Genomic DNA, 12888 nt, shown 5'->3' on the forward strand with positions numbered 1-12888 from the left:
ATTATAGTCTCCCTCATCTTTCACTCCCATAGTTACCTTTTTCTCATTAGGCGTTATCTTTATGTGTGAAGGTTAGGTTAACCTCATTAGGGCCCATAATTAATTTAACTTCTAAACTATTCCAACCTTCTAACTTTCCTTAGCCGCTCCCTCTGCAAGTCAGTCATTCATCAAGATGCCATCTAAAAGGTGCTATAGTTGTCAGATCTGCTGAAGAGTAATTGTAAACTGTCATCCTTCAGCTTTTGCAGTGAACCCAAATCTATTTAAATTCTATAAACACAAATGTAGGTTCAGATTGAATAAATAGGCCTTACATTGTGACTATTTATTTAACAAATGTTTGTCTGGTAAAACCTTCCATGGGGTTGATCTAATCTGATTTGGGGAACAAGGAAGGCCTTGGAGTTAGACATGTATACTTGACCCATCTCTGCACACATAGAAAGATTGTTTAGTGTTGCGAAGCGTTAAAAATCCTAAGGTCTGGACTCTCTGTTGAGCTGCTGCTGATGATGATAGCGATTCATCACTATGTGTTACACTGTATTAAGTACTTTGCATAAGTTCCGCATTTATTTTTTACGACACCAGTAAATGTTATTATGTAATAAGATAATAGTATAATGTTATGTGATATATTATGATATAGTAATACATAACTTGGTATAATATAATAATCATAATACGTTTCAGTATATTATGATCCCCTCTTATAGATGAGGAAACCGAGATTCAGAGCATTGTGTTTAAGTAGCTTTCCCATGATCACGCAGCTGATGCATAGTATTAAAATCATTCTAATTCCAAAGCCCATGCTCTTGGCTAACAAGACTTTCCGATCTTGAGGAAATTACTACCTTCCTCTGTGCCTCTTTTTCCACCTCTGCAAAGTAAAGGAAAATCTTGAGTGACTTCTAGCTCTAAAAGTCTATATATATATATTTTTTTCTCAATGGAATTGATGAGGAGAATTAACACTTTGGTATAACACCACTGAGAGAAGTGATACATAAAATGTATTCCCACCAGGAAAATAAGGAGCAATATATTATAAACACAGACATGATCTTAGTGGGCTCAACGTAAGGTAATACTTGGAAAACTTCTGATCTAAATGAATAGCCAAGGCTTTTTGTGTTTTTTTTTTTTCCTCTTGATAGGGTTTTGGTGACTTGTTCTCCATTTACACCCAAGGAGATTAAATCACGATTTTCCTTGAAGACAGAATATTGGATACATTTTTAAAGATTTCTAGAATCGAGTTTAAAAATTAAGCACTTCTCTCAAACTTCTAAAGAAGAAAATTTACTCAGTTTTCTAGGAAGGTTTCCTTTGTCCAAGATTTATCTCTTGGCTTCATGGTTAATTTTGCAGGTGCTGGGGTTAGTGACATCTCAGTTTGAATTCCCAGCGCTGCTATTAGCCCCTAGACACTGATTTGTATGTTTAACATGATTATTTTTATTTACCAAACAGATGATAAGAAAGAGGGGTACTTACAGATTTTTGTAAGGATTAAATGAAACAATAGATGTAAAGAACTAAGCATAATTCTTTTTTCTTTCTTCTTTTTAGGGCCACACCCTATGGAAGTTCCCAGGTTAGGTGTTGAATTGGAGCTGCAGCTGCCAGACTATGCCACAGCCACAGCAATGCCAGATCCTTTAACCCACGGAGCGAGGCCAGGGATCAAACCCATATCTTCATGGATACTAGTCAGGTTCTTAACCTGCTGAGCCATGAGAGGAACTCCTGAGCAAAATTCTTAGTCATATTAAGCTTCAGGTAGGAGTTCCCGCTGTGGCACAACAGGATCAGTGGTGTCTTGGGAGTGCTGGGACACAGGTTCAATTCCCAACCGGGCACAGTATGTTAAGGATCTGGCACTGCCACAGCTGTGGCTTAGGTCACAACTGAAGCTCAGATCCGATCCCTGGCCTGGGAACTCCATGTGCTATGGAACAGCCAAAAGAAACAAACAAACAAACAAACAAACTTTAGGTAAAATGACTGTTGTTTTTGGTATGTTTAACAGGTAATCTTCTTTAGCAAAGAATATACTCAACTACATTTTTATCAGTGGCTATTGTCATTGTCTCCCATTCTGTGGTTGGTGCCTATGCCCTAGAAAAACAACATAGAGACAGAAAGACCAAAATTGGCATTTCAAGTGGGAAGTACAAGTCCAGTCTGATAAAGAAAACATACACATCAAAAGAGACAGTTCATTCAATTAAAAAATATAATCAGCCATTCCCTCTGCCAATCAGAACCCTCTCTGAATGTTTCATCTCATCACACTGTCAACTCAGTGAGTTATCCAAATGCTACAGTGACTTCAAATGGACCATGGAAAGGAAAAGGGTGGGGGGACGGGAGAAATGGAAATGAAATAGTCAGCAAGATGGAGCTGGAGATACTTAATTGGTGGGGGGGGTGCAAATACAGTCAGGCTGGTCTCGGAGGAGAAGGGAAGGTCATGGCCTGGAGACGTTACCTACATTTTTAGACTCTTTTGGTCTTTCTGAGCCACAGCTTGATTCTCTGAGGTCCACCTTATTTTATCCTGCCGCAGGAAGGAAAATACAGACTTAGCTGATGAAATGAAATGTGCAGTCAAGGCAAATTCTAAAACTCCTTAAGTATCCTGATTTGTCATTTTAAGAATCCAGTAAAATAATCTACCGATTTTTAAGCTCTGTATGATAACATTGTGCAAATACGTACATGACTAGATGCTAACCTATGTATATAGAGACTCACAAGCTATCTGTGACTTGCCAGTTAAGGGACATGTTATCTTTATGTACATTCATGCATCTGTGAGAACCAGAAATTTGTTTTCTTTCCATTAAGACATTGTCTGGCTTTATAATTAGTGTTTATAGGAAATACATTCAAAGTTTATCTTTGGAATCCTCAATTCTCTTGCCATTGTAGGATAATGTGAGCTTTAGGCTAATTTATTGCAGCCTCTTTTGGCACGAAAGTGACTGAACCTCTGCTCCAAGCCTGGACACTCACATACACACCTGGGTACAGGCCAGCTCACTGCTGCAGGCCTCAGAGACCTCTGGCAACTGGCATGCAGCCTTCCCTTTGAACACAGCATTTGCTGAACTTATAAATTTCCCTGTGACCTTCAATCCCAGGCTAGGGAGCATCTTACTGTAAAACTGTCCTTTCTCTTCCAATATTATATTGACCACTGATTTCTCTACTAAAATAATTTTTAAAATCTAGGAGGAATAAGTGCTGGGTTCTTATATATAAGCCATAGAACTTTCTTCAACCCAGAATTTCTCTCCCTGAAGCCCTTTCCTACCCCATTCCTCTGTCTCAGTCTCCTGCTAAGCCCTTCTTTCCACAGTGGGTGAATATTTTGATGGTGAGGTTGCCTTCACTCTTTAGTAAGAGGGTCAGGTCAGGCCCTGCTGATTTATGAACTGTCTCCTGAAGGCTTCTGGGTGGGCAGAAATCTGAAGAAATAAGTAGGGTGGAAGAACTGAGTAGTATGGTAACATTCCACACTCACATCACACACACACACACACACACACACACAGGGGCAGAAAGCAAGAGAGAGAGCGAAGTGTGACTGGGTAGATCCTTCGGTTATCAGAACAAAGAATTTCTGCTGCTTATTGCCAGTCGCTTGTACAACATGCTTTATATACACTAACTTGAAAAATCTCCTAATGACCCTGTGAGGAAGTTATTATTATCCCCATTTTTCAGATGGGAAAACTGAGAGAAGAAAGGTTAGGTAATTTATTACAAGTCAGAGATGTGCGAAGAGCCACAGCTGGAGTTTGAGCTTTAGTCTCCAGATTCCAGGTCATCTGCCCTTCAACACTCTGCACACCATCTTCTTGATGGGAATTCCCTGGTGCCTCCATGAAAAGCCTGCCAAAGACCACAGTGACCTCTGACTCTTCCTCTTCAGTCAGGGAGAAGGTTAGTCAGGCTTTTCATCCCAGCCCACATCAGAGGGATGAGGCAGGTGCTGGGTTCACCCAAGTACACTCCAACGTCCTTATATAGGTCACAGCTGGCCAGAAGTTCTGATACTCATTAGGGGATTCAGGTCTTATCACTGCTGTGGCTTCTGGACCAGGAGCCACTTTGCTTTCTGGAAGAGCATCGATAATGTGCAGTGATGAATTCTTGACTCCCAGGCAAGGGTGGGGACGTCCGTGACCACTTCCCATCAGGCCTGTCAGTGACTTGGGCTGACCAGGATCAGGGGTATAATATCTGGAAGAATCCTTCAACAAGTAACTTTATGGAGAACGGATTCCTCACAAATGAGAGAACCTCACCTATAACATGGAATTCATATAATTTGTGGCCCTTGTCTGCCAGAATTTTGTCCCAGCTGATTTCACCCAGGCTACTCTCCTGTCTGGCCTCTTCTCCACTGAGGCCACCTAGATGCCTATTTTTTTCCATTTCCATTTTAGACCAACGCTTCAAACACACACTGCTTTTCACACTGCCATTTCTTTCTTTCTTTTCTTCTTTCTTACTTTTTATGACTGCACCTGCAGCACTTGGAAGTTCCCTGGGCCGGGGGTTGAATTGGAGCTGCAGCTGCAGCCTATGCCCCAGTCAGTGCAACACCAGACGGGAGCAACCTACATTGCAACTTGTGGCGATGGATCCTTAACCCACTGAGTGAGGCCAGGGATTGAACCTGCATCCTCACAGAGGCAACTTAGCATCCTTAACCCAATGAGCCACAGTGGGCATTCCAGCATTCCCTCATACCGTTCTTTCATGCACTGTTCCTTTACCCTGGCAGACCCTTTTCCTTCTCCACCCAATGAACCCAACAAAGTCTTTCCTTATGTCCTTCCTTCATGGCTCTCTTTGGGCTCCTGAAGGACAGCCATCTGGCTTTATTATAGTATCAATATTTGTTTCTACCATGCAGGACCTAGTGTAATAAATGGGCACGTACTAAGTGCTTAATGGATAATTGTTGCACATTTGCACATATGAATGGACAAATACAGGCATACCTCATTTTATTGCTCTTTGCTTTATTATGCTTTGCAGATACTGCATTTTTTACAAATTGAAGGTTTGTGCCAACACTGCCTTGAGCAAGTTTATTGGCGCCATTTTTGTAGCAGTATTTGCTCATTTCATGTCTCTGTATCATATTTTGGTAATTCTTGCAATATTTTAAAACTTCCACCAGCAAAAGATTATGACTCACTGAAGGCTTAGGTGATGGTTATCATTTTTAGCAGTAAAGTATTTTTAAATTAAGATTCGTACTTTTTTTAGACACAAAGCTATTGCACACTTAATAGACTGCAGTATACTATAAACATAACTTTATATGCACTGGGAAACCAACAAATCTGTGTGACTCACTTTATTATGATACTCACTTTATTGCAGTGGTCTGGAAGTAAAATCCACAGTCTCTTCGACATATGCCTATAACTGAATGATGAAAGATGATAAAAGCAGGAGATTCCTATTTAATGTTTCCAGGCATTAGGCCCACTTCACCCCTGCACTTCAGGGTAATCACCAGCTCCTCAAACACACTGAAGGGAATAGATGTAGAATTCAATAGAATTCTATTGATAGCTATTGTATATGTTTGGGTTTAAGTTGCATGCATTGGAGAGACCTCAGGGTGTTTTTAGCTCTGGGGGTAGTATGAGCAGATAGGAAGATAGCCCTGTCAGCTGTGTAAAGAATGTGTGAGAGAGGCCAAGAGACTCATAGAAAAAAAGGTTAAGTGAGGACTCTTGAACTTGAAGTGAGGGAGGCTGAGGGTTGGACAATTAAGATGGTGGCAATGAGAGATGAAGAAGGGGCCCAAACTTGAGGTAGGTGTTCAGACCCAGGGCTAGAGCATGATTGCATCTTAGGTCTCAATTTGGAGACCTAAGAGTTAGTAGCAGGATGTCCAAAGATAAACGTGATGGGTGGGGCTTAGGAGAAGTTGACCACTTGCTTTTAGGGATTAGCAGGTTGTTCTTTCTGACAGAGAGGTTCTGTTCTATGTGGAAGGGGAGCTTTGTAAGTGACAAGGAATTTTTTTTTTTTTTTTGAGTCAGGGAAGAATGAAAAGTCAAAGTCGATAAGTCTGATGGGATGGTCCTGCTGATAACTATTTCTCTTCCAGTAGAGTGGACTGGGGCAGCACGTTGGGAGGCCTGGCATTAGAAAATGCAGAATAACTATAATCTCGCTGGGAGACTAGCTATGCCTGGAGTCTGCTGCTGTCTATTTAGGATGTTGGCTTGAGAAACCAGGTCTGCAGTTTGTTAAGAAGAAAGCTGGCCTGGAGTTTGGAAGTGCTGATGGTTCTGTCTGGGGTGGGGTAGAGGACTGTGTCTTTTAAAATGGTCTAGAATACAACTTCCCAAACTTTCATATGCGTGCGTAGGAATCACTTGGGAATCTTGTTAAAATGCGGATTCAGACTGAGTCTGTCTGGGTGGAGCCTGAGACTACATTTCTAACAAGCCCCCAAGTGATTTCTCTGGGAACCACACTGTAAGCAGGAAGGGGCTAATATATTCTAGTGAAGAGGCTTTCTAATCGCAATTCAAAACCTGACCATGTATCATGCAAAACAATCAATTAATGCTTCAGTTTCCTAACCTATATAATGAAAATAATAATGCAGTTCCTTCTTGCCCTTATATTTTCTTTTTAAGGATAGTCTATGTGATAGGACTTTGAGATACTCAGTACACAGGTACAAAGTAAACGGAGGTAATTTATCTGCAGCTCCATTTCTAGTAGCACTAGTGCTTTGACATAGGGATTGGCGTCTAATAGAGCATGGTACTGGCATACCTCAGAAATATTGGGGGTTCTTGTCCCGACCACTGCAGTATCACAATAAAGCATCACATGATTTGTTTTTTTAGTTTTCTAGTGTGTATAAATTTATGTTTACACTATACTATAGTCTGTTAAGTATGTGGAATAGCAATATGTCTTAAAAAAAAAAGCAGTGAACATAACTTAAAATTTCTTTATGGAGTTCCCGCTGTGGCGTAATGCGATTGGTGGCATCTCTGTAGCATCAGGATGCAGGTTCCATCTGACAACACAGGATTGTCACAAACCTTCAATTTGTAAAAATTTTCAGTATCTGCGAAGTGCAGTAAAGTAAAGCATGATGAAAAGAGGTCTGCCTGTACTGATCCCTGCTGTGCCATTAACTAGTTAGATAACTTCAGGCAAGTTATTTTGCTTTATAAACCTACTTACTTCATTTATAAAAGAACATTTCTACAGTCATTGAACCCATGTCCACTGGCACCTATTCTGTACCAGATGTTATGCTGAGCACTGAGGATAGTAAATAAGATCTTACCCTCATCAAGCTCACATCCCAGGGAGGGAAACAAGCAACAAAAATAATTACAGAATATGCACTAGACAGGTGCTTTGACTAAAAACTAAAAACACGAGCGGTGTAAAATAAGGATGCTCTTGGGTGGCAAAAATTATTCTTAGATAGGAAGAAGAATCAGCCAGGAGAAGAACAAAAAGAAAAGTATCACAAGCAGAAAGAGTGGTACCAACTTGCTTTGGTAGGAAAATGCTTGAGTTGTGCTTGGGAGTCTTAAGTGTGGGCAAAGCATGTTAAGTAAGGTGAATGGGACATAGGATGAAGTCATAGAAAGTGGGGCCAGATCATGCAGGGGACCTTGTGAGTGAAAAGTGAGAAGATTGGAATTTTATTTTTTCATGTACCAGGAGGCAATTAAAATATCCTCAGCAGAAAAATGACATGTTCTAATTTATTTACTTGTTTTTATAAACTACCCTTCTGACTGGTGTTTGCCAACTGAGTAGGCAGGGGTCCAGAGGAAAAGTGAAGTCTCTAGTTAGGAGGTGAGATATGAGAACGTGGGCAAGTGCTCCTGGCAGTGGAGATTACAAGAGGTATGGGAACAGATTCCAGAGATATTTGGGAGGTAAAACTAAGAGGACTTGCTGATGGATTGAGCAAGATCAGATGGGAGCTTGGAGAAAAGTTACGGTTGAGATAAAGTAGATCAAGGGTATCTCCTAAGTTTCTTATGTGGGCAACAGGATAGATGGTGGTATCGTTTGCTGAGCTGGGGATGACTACAAAAGAGCATTGTGGAGATAAGGGCATCAAGAACTCAGCAATAGACCTTATCACACAGGATGGGTTTGAGGATAAAATGATGTAGCTATATATGCTTCTGCACAATGACTCACACTTAAGTGCTCAATATTTTGTTTTTCTGTTGTTGTTGTTGTTATTATTATTATTATTCATGAGGAACTACTCCTTGGAGACACCAGATGCCCTTGATCAGTAAAGACATGATAATTCCCTTGGACTCGACAATCATACTTTTATTTTCTCCAATGGAAAATAAATATTACTTTTGAAAATCCTGCAGTGGTGATAGAAGATGGGGTAGGCTCATGTGTGCCTCAAGCAGCATCAATCAAACTTTCAGCCAAGTTTTGATTATAAGATCTTTATTTCTGGCAATGATGTAAGAAGCAGAAAGAGCACAGCTGGATTTTCGGCACTAGGTGGATACCACAAGTTCTGGAAATTGGAAAAAGCATCTTCTAACTTGGAAATTGTGGTGATTTGTCTGGAGTAGTTAGAGGGAAAATAAATACAAACCTTCCCTTACCCCCAGCCCTTCATGGCACCGTTTACAGAGTATGTTGTCTGGCTGCAGCTGTCATGTTTGGTCTTTGCTAAGAATCTAGCCTTTTGGCCAATGTTGGTAGATGGGTGGTTTTGCTCTCTGATTTCTACACCTATGGCTTATTTTTACTAGCATGGGAAAGTAGCGTAGATTTTAGTAGTTTGCCAACCTGGCTACACATTAAGACTGCTGACAAATTTAAAAATATAGAGTGTGAGGCCAGTTTGTGGCAATTTAGGCAATCTGTTTATTTGAGCTTTTTTAATACAGTTCTTACATGATTCTGATTGGGTTAGTCTAGAAATGTCATTAGAAAAATCATTGTTCTAATGGTCAGGGTGTTATAATTTCAAAACTATGAATTCTATTCTTGCTTTCGCCAATGACTTGCTTGTTGTGTGGCATTGAGCAAGTCATCTCATAGTTATTAATGTGCAGTTTCCTGCCTGTAATATGAGACATTTTAGCCTCCCTTACTCTACTGGGATGAAGAACATACAGGGAGCTGATAGTAGAATATTTCAAGTAAAATGTATTTGTACTGGATTCTCTAAAAGGTCTTGGAATCTCTGTCCTGGTGAGGGCCTGCCTGGGTGCTTCACCCAATATCCAATACCATCATTATTTGAAATACAAACATATTCACTATTTGACCTAAAAAAATGTCTCTTAGCTTTTTGATTTATACACTTCATGCACAGGATTTGGACCATTGTAAATAAACCAGTTATTTATTAATAATTTTATAAGGATCAGAGGTTACTCCTTGAGATCACCAAACTAGAAGAAATATAGTGGCCGTTTTGGTATCACCAGAGGTGGAAGTCCTGTCATTACTCTAGGCTTCAGTCTGCTTCAAGAGTCCCACCTGGAAACCAAATTTCCTATAGCTGGAAGGAGTACAGGACACCCCAGAATTCCTACTGCAATCACAGTCCCTTTTTTAACAAAATAGCCAAGACCAGCCCATGGCACTCAAGGTCCAAGCTCCACACCGTGAGATCCCAAGATTCATTCCAAAAATGGGTGTAGATTGGCATCGACATGGAACCAGTGAGACAGCCCTGGTGATTGGGTCATGAAGAACTGACCAATCAAGTGCTTTGTGAGAAGTCCAAAGGTGGGACCCCAAGTGTGTCATCTGTTCAAGTGGCATGTAGAAGCCAGCCCCTGTTTAAGGGAGAATCCATGAGGTTGAGAGGGTATCGGAACCCCTGCAGGATTGGAGATGGGATTTCCTAGGGAATCAGGACTCTCTCCCAGCCCCTCCCCACTCTTACCTGGAGGGTCTTCTCTGGGCCCCAGGGGCACCAGTGTAAACTCTGCTGCTTCCCTGGCTACCTTACAGCCTTCTCCCTCCCTTATCACTGATGTGACTGGTGCTGTGCAGCACAGGGCCAGCCTGCACTTTGGGTACCACCCCCAACACCCACCTCTCTCTTCCCTAGCCAAGTTTGATCTGTATACCCTCACCCCTAAGGTTATTAAACTGGCAAGGAAATATATGAAATCGGCATTCTTGAATAGTTCTCCACTCTGGGCAAGGGAAAGGAAGACTGCTTCCATGGTTGAAATGTTCCAACCAGTTCAGAGAAAAATACCACATGAAGTCAAAATATTATCGTCCTGGCCAAGCAAGGGTTTTCCTTTATAACCATGCTGACATGCAAGGTTTACAGCCTTGCCTCTCCCCTGGTGTCAGTGGTATTGCCTGCTCTCTCCAGCTGGGGGATGTCAGTTCAGCAGAGGTAGGGGAAGGATTTCATCTGTGGGAGGTGGTAGAAAGGAGAGAGTCCCTTGGAGGATATAAACTCTGTAGTGTGAAAAGGGAGTAAAATATCCAGCCTAGGAGCAGAACAAAAGGAAGCTTCATTATAGTTAAACTGCAACCCTTCCTTAAAAGTGGATTTGAGAAGACATTTTAAATGTCATCTTCCTTTGGGGAAAGAAGCCATATACTAAAGAGTACATAGGGTGTGATTTGATTTCATTTATGTAAAGTTCATGAATGGGCAAAACAAATATGCTGATGAAAGTCAGAATAGTGTGCATTGCAGGGGTGCGGGGGCGGTTAGTGAGAAGGGGAATTTGGTGGGGGGGGTGAAAATTCTCTGCATCTTTACCGAATGATGATTATCCAGGTGTACACTTGAACTGTATAATAGGATTTGTGCAATTTCTATGTGAAATTTATTACTCAATGCAAATATTTCAAATGAATCATCTTTTTTTTTTTTAACCACACTTTAAAATGTGACATTAGGATAAAGGGCTGTTCAATAGAATAGAGACATTACTGATATTCAAAGTGGATTGCAAAGTATGAAACGTATTGTTGAACCTGACCCAGGAAAGACCACAGGCTTTGGCAGCAGGCTGATCTGGGACCAAGTCCTGTCTGCAGCTTTTACTGTGGATCTTTGAGCTAGCTTTAAATCTCTCAGGCTCAGTTTCCTTCTCTGAAATGTGGATAATAATATTTACCTTCAACTGCTGTTTGGGGGATTCAATGAAAAAATGTATGTAGGTGTCTTGCCAAACACCTGAAATATATCTCAAAAATAGCATTTATTATTAACAGATAGTAGATATATGACCACGTAAACTATGATGTTAAAGAATTCCAGTCATAAAATCAGAATTCTTTTCTAAAATATTACTGGGAATAAGGGCATGACTCTAAATAACTATTTAATATTAAAGACTCCTTCATGAACACCTGAGTGGATGTTGTTAAAATATGTTAAATTATTAAAATTTATTTAAATTATTTGAAATAAATTGCGTTCTGCACTGTAGGATCTTGGTCAAATTACTTAACATCTCTGCATGTTTCTTTATAAAATAAGAATGATAATACTACTTCATTAGGGATATTCTGATGTTTCAGTTTGTTAAAATATATAAAATGCTCTGCAGTGTGCTTAACACACTGAATTTTGTTTAATTTGCTAAATATTCAATTAATGGCTAATATAAAACAGTTTTTTTTTTAGTTCCTGGGAATTAAAAAACAAGAATTAGGAGTTCCTGTCGTGGCTCAGCGGAAACGAATCCAACTAGGAACCATGAGGTTGCGGGTTCGATCCCTGGCCTTGCTCAGTGGGTTAAGGATCCAGCATTGCTGTGGCTCTGGTGTGGTGTAGGTTGCAGACATGGCTTGGATATGGCATTGCTGTGGCTCTGGTGTAGGCCAGCAGCAACAGCTCTGATTCGACCCCTAGCCTGGGAACCTCCATATGCTGCAGGCCCTAAAAAGACAAAAAAAAAAAAAAAAAAAAAAAACCAAACAAACAAGAATTAGACACGATCCTTGCCTTTAGGCAGCTTCCAACCTAGTGGAAAATGAAGACTTCTACACATTTGTAAAATAATGTGATGAACGTTTTACTAGTGTAATATTAGAATCCTAGGGAAGCATGCAGGAGGCATTGTATAAAAGTGCAGGAGTCCATGAAAAGTGTGTGGATGGTGGGTATGTTTCAATTTAAAAAAGGTACCATTGGGCGTTCCCGCTGTGGCTCAGTGGTTTAATGATCCAGCTTGTCTCAATGGAGGTACCAGTTCGATCCCTGGCCCAGTGCAATGGTTTAAGAATCCTGTGTCGCTGCAGCTGTGGCATAGGTCACAGCTCCAGCTCGGATTCGAACCTTGACCCAGCTTCCACATGCAGTGGGGGCAAACAAAAAAAGAAAAAAAAAAAGATATTATGATACTAGAAAATAATAATTTAAGGCCACCATATGGTTGACTCTATGGCCAAAGGATTATTTCTATTTTAGAATCACAAGCTTATCTGTAACCATTAATATTCTGAATCAGAAGTGGATGCATTAAAAGAGCAAAATGGGAGTTCCCGTCGTGGCGCAGTGGTTAACGAATCCGACTAGGAACCATGAGGTTGCGGGTTCGGTCCCTGCCCTTGCTCAGTGGGTTAACGATCCGGCGTTGCCGTGAGCTGTGGTGTAGGTTGCAGACACGGCTCGGATCCCGCGTTGCTGTGGCTCTGGCGTAGGCTGGCGGCTATGGCTCCAATTGGACCCCTAGCCTGGGAAACTCCATATGCCGCAGAAGCGGCCCAAAGAAATAGCAAAAAAAATTTAAAAAAAATAAAAAAAAGAGCAAAATGGAAAGCATCTTCAGTTTGGCAGCAAGTTAGAAGAGAAATGGAATAAAGTTCGCAGTAGCAAGACCTAAT

At 40.8% G+C, this 12888-nt stretch overlaps 1 protein-coding gene across 6 annotated transcripts in view; it reads left to right on the forward strand.

Annotated features, from left to right (window-relative positions):
• Positions 1–12888, forward strand: part of PAPPA2 (pappalysin 2) — a 522663-nt gene that overhangs the window by 449402 nt on the left and 60373 nt on the right. The gene's annotated exons all lie outside the window — the stretch shown is intronic.

The sequence above is a fragment of the Sus scrofa genome, chromosome 9, assembly GCF_054392235.1.
Source record: "Sus scrofa isolate SSC_HxYL_T2T_F1_AM1 chromosome 9, Sscrofa_HxYL_maternal_Yorkshire_Landrace_v2.0, whole genome shotgun sequence".
In the NCBI taxonomy this organism is placed as follows: domain Eukaryota; kingdom Metazoa; phylum Chordata; class Mammalia; order Artiodactyla; family Suidae; genus Sus; species Sus scrofa.